We start from the raw sequence: 8,423 nt of genomic DNA, 5'->3' as shown, positions 1-8,423 counted from the left end.
GATCTTCCTGACTGCAAAATACGAGCTTATTCCGACTTACGGTTTGTGAGTTATACACTATCAAAGTATGGGAGTTACGGTAAAATTCGATTCCGTAATTCCCTACTAACTTTTATGATCCAACTTTCATGATTCGCTACATTTACATACTATAAACGTACTTCAACATACTAAACAGTAAAACAAGTCCAATGGTCGTTAACCTAAGTTTAATCATGCATTTTTACTCCTTCCGACATTTAACCGAACAATTGGTGTACGGTTAAACATTTACCCACAATCTAATCATATTGAAACTATAATATATCCTTTTTATTTCTACATCCATTTAACCAGTACTAGCATCCTAAACATCAAATATATCATGATTTTGACAAAATCAATCCGTAAACTTAGATATAAGCACAGTTTATAAACCGGTCTAAATAACCCTAACATAAACACCTTAATGAAACTGAATGAAACTTATACCTTTAAGAAAGGTTCGGAGAGTGGATTCCGAATATATAATTGTTACTTCGATCTTCTTAGTAACTTGACGTAAAATTCAGAGAGAAGACAAGAGAATTTTAGAGAGAGAGAATGAGATGGGAGAAGTAGGCTGCATCACCGCCTTCTCATGCACACACATATATATATATATATATATATATAATTTTCTTTTTATTATTTTTTTTATTTTTTTATTATATATATATATATATATAAAGTTTAATTGTTTGGCGGTTTTAACCCTTGAAGTTTATATTCTCAACTTTACGTCAATATAGGTATAAACTCATTTTTGACGCAAAACTAGTCTAGGGTACAAATTGGTTAAGCATAGGATACAAATATATTATGCATAATTCAACCAAAAATTCACTTAACCCAATTTGTACGAGTTAACGAAACCCGGATATTATAAATAATCATCCGGATAACAAATCCGGTCAATAATCCGATCAAGCCTCATCCATATTAACACTTGGAACAAAAATCCATTTTGTCCGGATATATAATCCGGTCAACACACCAGACTTAGAAAAATTTCACATTTTGATCGGATATCTAATCCGGTCAATACCCCGTACAAGGCTTGTCCGGTTTACACCCTTATCCGGTCAAGCTTTGTCCGGATAACACTTAGAACAAAAAAATAAACATACTCTCTTCAAATAAAAAATAATACGAAGCATGTAATTGAAACCAATAAAATCTTTATACAAAAAGGTTTAGAAACCACTCACATTATAAAGCTTTTGAAACCAAAACTCCAGAAATTGATTCCTTTTGCAGCTTGACACTTGCAACCAACTTGAAATCACCTCTAATTAACAAACCGGACAACACTCACTTTAAGAGCTCTCAACTTCTCAAAATGGCAGCAAGCCAAATGAGGGGTTACACCTCTTTATATAGCTTCCCAAAAGGGGGAAGTGGGCTATCTAAACAAGCCACGTGTTTGCATGATAGACCATCTCATGCACACCTATGCATATACTTTACCAACACATACATGCCTACATACACGTGTATACCTATAAGCATATATTATATGCATATAATAACCCTACACCCACATGCACACTTATGCACATATATATATATATATATATATAAATACAAATAAATATGTATACTCCTTCATCCAATTAAATGCACATTTTCGCACACCAGCACGTATCAAACATATCAGTTTATCACGTTATCACGCAATCATTTTACCAAATAATCACATATTACATACCTTGGGTAATAACCAAGATCCGGTTATTATTATTATTATTATTATTACTATTATTATTATTATTATTATTATTATTATTATTATTATTATTATTATTATTAATATTATTATTATTATTATTATTATTTTCGAGGATCGTCAAACTGTACATAGACAGTTCCATCATCTGTCTGGGTGATATTGCTAAAATCACTTTGGACAATAGGTTGTCTAGGAATATTCCTAGCTAGAAACCATCCTTCGGGGAAAACTATTTCATCCCATTTGATAGATCTGCGAGTCTGGATTTTAGATCTATTAAAATTGCTTTCTATGAGAATCGTCTCATTAATATCCTTATCAACTCTTTTACATCTAGGGTTAAGAGTAAATAAAGGTTTAAAATAAATTCTATAACAAATACAGATAACTTCTGTACCTATAGCATAGTTATAACCATGTGTTTTAACATTTAATGTTAAGGAATCAAAAATATTAACATCCGATAAAGAAAGACTTAAATTAGGATATACATCAAAATAAACAGGGCCATGGGCGAGACTGGATTGGATCATTCCTATCAAGGATTGTTGCCAGTCAAGATTTCTTCCATCTCTAAGAGCTGCAAGAAAACTTTCTGGTAATCCTTCCAGAGTGAGTGGTTTAAACGCAATTTGGACAAGACCAATATGCAAAAACTTATGAGTCTTTAAATAAGGCAAAATATCTTTTTTATTTAAAAGACGAATCATCATTTCATCTTTATGAAGAGGAATGGAGGATTCTGTGGTTTTAACAATATGTTTTAAACCAAGTTTTTCAAAGGTGCCTATTTTATAAATGAGTTTAGACTCAACTCTTGGAATGGTCCAATGATTTAAAAGCTCAAGGCTCTGAGGAATATCATATTCCTCAGTCATACTGTTATGAACAGTATCATCACCCCCAGATCTAAACAGATTCATAGGAATCTAAGACTGGAAAGGACTGAGTTAAAACAGAGTTTGAAAGGATATAAAAATAAATAAACATGGCTTTGATACCATCTATGTCCCAGACTTAACAAAAACATTCAAAACAGAAAAAGTTGACCTCAAACCTCAAACCAAGGTTTTAAATACCCTAAACGGCTCTCTTGGCCTTAGCGGGTGAAAACCAGTCTCAGAGATCTCTGAGGTAGACTTGACTGTTATTAAAGATCTTTATTATATTTCAAACATATAAACCGATCCATGTAAATTTATTGATATGTCAAATCAAAAACATGTTTTAACTCAAAGTCTTAATTTAGCCTGCCATGAAGGCGGCAATAAACTGGAAGTAATAAAAGAAGAGAAAAATAAAAAGCATTGGACTTACAAAGAGCTTTAACCACTGTCGGTAGCTTGTTCGTTTTATTCCGGAAACACACCTTTACAAAACAGAGGAAAATGGAAACTAAACTTTACTTCGAGACTCCTTCCTATCCAAACTCTGCTCAAGAAGAGAGACAGGCCTCTCTATAAATACAAAAAAGAAAAACCCCTGTCAAGGACAGCTGGCTCAAATGCTTTATAAAAGAAAAAATTTTACTTTATAAAAGTAAAGGACCTTTAAGAAAAGTGAGATAAGCTTTATAAAAGCTGGTCGGCCATAAGGACCAAAAGGTGACTAATAACTTGCCAGATGACAAAATTTTGACAAAAATGTCAAAAAGTCATTTACCTTGTTTAATGGAATCTTTGAGTGTTTCTAAGGCGTCTTCAATAGAGATGGCCAGGTCTTCTGAGCCTTCTATGCTTTGAGCATCATGTTGAGCATCTGAGTTCATTGAACTGTCAGATGGTTGAGATAGATTTTGATGGAGATCTTTCTTCATGTTCTCTATGTAGAGATCCACAATTTCATCTTTTGAAAGAGTACCAGCATATTTCTGAGAAAATTGCTGGAAAGGGCTCGGAATCTCTGAGCTTGCTTTTGCCTGACTGGCTTCGAAGTCTTTCTGATAAGTCTGAATTTTCTTTGAAATAGAGTCATAGAGTTCAGCCCCTTCAATAACGGAGGATTGTGGACAAATCCGATCTAATTTATCCCAATACTTAGTAAGCCCTTGTCGTTTGATACAAGGGATCATGAGGTTATCATAGCCAAATATTGGCTTCCATTTCCAGATCCAGGGAATGCCAAATTTAATAAAGAATAGTCAAATATTACTACTATCAATCTGATAGAGTTTTTTACAGTTATTAACTGTTGGAGAATATAACATCCAATTTTTAATATGAGATTTCATATGTTCTGGAAAAATTGAAGAACTAGTTCCAAAATTCTTCCACCACAAGAAAAACCAATTAGGAATTGGAGAATGAAAACAATTTTCACAAATTTTTAAGAACCAAGAATGTCTTTTGTTCTCATTATCATATAACAAAACATTAGTCAAACTTTGGATATAATCCCAATAGTTAAACTTAAAATTAGATTTATGAATCAGAGAAAACCATTCTTTCTCAGCAAGAGGGAAGAAACCCCACTCTTCAAAAGATATAATCTTTTTAATAACAAGTTTCGAAAAACTGAAGTTACTATTAATCTCATCTCTGCTATTAGAAGTATGATGAGTAATTTCTACAGATTTTGTAGAAAGAAGTAAGCCTTCATAGTATTGACGTTGCTTCAAAGAACCATGGACAAAAGATGTCTTATTAAGATATCTTTCTAAAAGAAAATCAAGATTATCTTTCCATTGAAGATCTTTTTCCTCAATAAGAAGTATGATTTCTTTTGCTTCTGATTCATGGAATTGGGAGTTTGAAGAATCCTCCTTGCTAATATTAGCATAAGAATGTGATGCAGCCAAAGATTCTGCAGCTTTCTTTTCCTTAATATAATTAAGGTATGCCTCAGCTAGAGGATGATCTTTTGGAATATCATCCAAAAAGCCTTGGATATACTTCTCTTGTGATAAGTCGGAAGCTATAAGCTTCTGCTTGCCAACCTGGGCAATAACATTATTTCCCCTTCCCCTATTAGAGGAGTGGCGACCGCCTCTTCCTCTTCCATAAGAGGAACTTCCACCTCCTCTAAGAGGAGTAAGAACTATAAGAGCTCATGCGAGGTACATGGAAATTACACCATAAAAAGAACCTGAAAGTTAAGAAAGATATTCACGAGTTAAAAAATCAGGCAAGTGATTATCCATGCCTTTAATATGTTTAATATCGAAATCGAAAGGAGCAAGATGAGCTTGCCATCTGGCAAACATTTGCTTGGAAACATCATGTTTAAAGTCTTTTCTAAACATGAATTGAGCAGAGCTACAATCAGTTTTTATCAAKAACTTTTGATTATATAAATCATCCTGGAATTTTAAAACACATTTGACAATAGCAAAATGTTCTTTAACTACAGCAGAGTAGTTTAATTGGGCATTCTTCCATTTACCARWATAAAAACGRATAAGATATTCYTGTTTRGATATAGGATCAATTTGTTTAAGAATGCCTCCATAACCTAAGTTAGAAGCATCGGTYTCTACTATCTTATTCCARAAAGGRTTAGGGAGCATGAGACAGGGAAGRTTTTTAACCTTTTTCTTAATYTCCTGGACTGCTAAAGTATGATTATCARTCCAACTACAAGAWTTCTTCTTGAGTCTGTCATAAAGAAGAGAAGTATAATGACTCAAATCTTGGATGTAAGCAGAGATATAATTTAAACTACCTAAAAACCTTTGTAATTGGGTTTTATCAAGAATTTTATCAGGAAACTTATCACCAAAAGCAATGYTGCGTTGGATAGGAATGATWGTTCCTTTCTCAATATTATGACCTAAAAACCTAATCTTGGTCTGGAATAAAGACATTTTTGGCTTAGATATAACTAAACCATTTTGGAYAACTAAGGTCKTAAAAATGTTGAGATGCTTAAAATGACTCTCAATATCTTTGGAGAARAYMAGAATATCATCGATATAAACAATAATAAAATTGCTATAAGGGTAGAAAATATCATTCATAATTTGTTGAAATTCAGAAGGARCATTTTTCAAACCAAAAGGCATGACCTTCCATTCATAATGTCCCATAGGAACATTGAAAGCAGTTTTGTAAATATCATTTTCAGCAATCTGGATTTGCCAATAACCAGATTTCAAATCAAATTTTGAAAAAATGAGGGCTTGAAAAAGACGATCAAGAAGATCCTTCTTGTTTGGAATAGGATGTCGAATCCATTTTAAAACTTTATTGAGAGGTTTATAATTAATCACTAATCTAGGAATACCTCTTTCTTGCTCAGAATGTTTATTGACATAAAAAGCAGTATAAGACCAGGGCGATTGAGAAGGTCTTATAAGACCTTTGTTAAGAAGACTAGAAATCTCATTTTTGCAAAGGACAAGATAGTCGGAATTCATCTGACAAGGTCTGGCTTTAGTAGGGATATTAAGCTCAGAGAAATTATCCTCATAAGGTAAAGAAACAATATGTTTCTTTCTGTCCCAAAAAGCATTTGGATGATCATTGCAAATACTAAGAGAGAAATCATTATGAATGAAATCAATCTTGGATAAAAGACGAGGATTAGAAAGTTTTTCAGCAATGGTTAAAGAAGATATTTCTTCTTTGAGAGAATAAAGATGAAAGGTCTTGCGGTCAATTCTTTCCTGAAGCATATCAAGAAATCGTTTAACAGGCTGGTCAATAAATTTAAAGGTAATAGCTTTATTGTCAAAAGTTCCTGTAAGACCATGCTCGTCAATTCGAGTCAAAGGATAAAGCTGATATAAAAAAGGAAGACCAAGAATAACTTCATGAGAAATAACCTTGGTTAAAAGAAAACTGGTTGTAATACAACAACCTTGATTGCAAATCTTTGCATTGGAAAGCTTGAATTTGATATCCAAAGCACCGCCTCCCGCATGAGAAAGAGAGCAAGAAGTTTTTTCAAAAAACCGGCTAGGAATAAGCCCTTCTTGAATAATATTTAAATCAGCACCACTATTAATCATAGCTAAAAAATCTTTTTGAAAATGACCATCTATGAGAAGGGTAATTTTTGTAAACCATTTTTGAGATATCATTCTACTAATTGTAGAAAGAGTCGCATTGTCTGTATTCTGAACAAGATCAGAGGAAGGAGGAATATGCTCATCAGAGGATGAAGGATTCTCTGAGGAAATATGAAAAGGAGCATTCCTATTTAACAAATCATAGTTTGCAGAAATAACAGAGATATGCTTATGAAGTAAAATATTGTCTTCCTTCAAAGTCTTGATTTCATCTTTTAAAATGTTGACTTCTCTGTTAAGATCAGAAACAGAAATCTCTTTGGAATATAAATGTTTATTTTGAAGAAGGCGATTAACTTCCTTCATAGAATAATCAATATTATTGATAGGAGTAGGATTAGAAGAAAGATTACTAGAAGTACTAGGTTTATCAAACTCTAGATTATCTAGAATTTCGGAACAAAGAATAGGATCTTTGATTTTCTTTAAAATTTTTAAAACATTTTCATCAGTTAAAACATTAATATTAAGATCCTGAAATTGAGATAAGAGTTTATAAAACTCATCATTGTTGTCTTGAAAAGTGTCATTTTGAATAACATTAAGACAATTTTTTACACAAGGATGACCCGTTGCACAGGCGTCGCAAGGAGAAGATTCAGAATCTTCAGAGCTAGAAGATAAATAAGAGTCATCTTCATCAATGTCATGGACACTAGAAGTGGTACTTGATTCAAAATCATCATCAGAATTTTTGAAATTCAAAAAGATATTTAAAAGAGAATCTTTCGTTGCTTGATCAATATCCAAATTATTAATCTTTTTCTTAGTCCAACAATTTGCTGAAGAATGGCCAATCTTTCCACAATTTTGGCAAATAATTTTATTTTTCTTAAAACCCTGAGAATTTTTAAAATGTTTCTTGGGTCTAGGAAAATCATTTGATTTTTTAGAGTCTTCAGCTCTATTGGATTTTTGTAAATCTTTATCGAAAGATTTTCGTTTAAAACGTTTTTTAAAATGGCGATAACTAGAATCTTTATCACGAGTTTTGTGAAACTTTCTTTTAGGTTTCTTATAAGGAACCTCCATGCCAAATTGATCACAAAAATCTCCAAGTTGCTTTCTTTCAAACAGATTCTGCTTTCTGATTTGATGTTTTAATTTCAAATCATTACATAAAGAAAGTCCTTCTGCAACACAAGTACTGATTAGTTGGCCATAAGTATAATCATCATAGTGAACAGATATATTATCTTTCTTCAGAATCTTTYGAATTCTTTCAGCGAAAAGATGTGGAAGGCCATCAATAAACTTGGCTTTCCAATGACTATTATTACAGTCTTTGAGCTCAAATATACGAGAAAGAGAGGTATCTTTGTACCATCTAAACTCAGTAAGAGTCTTACATCAAAGATTACTGATTAGGGTTCTAATATTTTCACAATTATCAGAAAACCTACCAGTAAAATGCTCTATAAGAGTAAGAATCAGAGGATAAACAACATTTGTTGTTTCCTGACCATCTTCATTCTTAACTGAATTAAGAATTTGGTTTTTCTGCTCAAGGGGAATATAATTATCCCACCAACCTTTCAATTGGCCAGTAAAAYCYGCTATAATCATTTTGGCAATATTTTTATCAGTATTACCTGTGTTCTTACAAACAGTGCTATACATGAGCATGCGATGAGCCATATTATAAATATGCTTGTCAGTGAAACC

This window comes from Cynara cardunculus (genome assembly GCF_001531365.2).
Source record: "Cynara cardunculus var. scolymus isolate 2C chromosome LG 16, CcrdV1, whole genome shotgun sequence".
Taxonomy (NCBI): domain Eukaryota; kingdom Viridiplantae; phylum Streptophyta; class Magnoliopsida; order Asterales; family Asteraceae; genus Cynara; species Cynara cardunculus.
The sequence above is the reverse complement of the archived record's forward strand: the minus strand, read 5'-3'. Positions refer to the sequence as shown.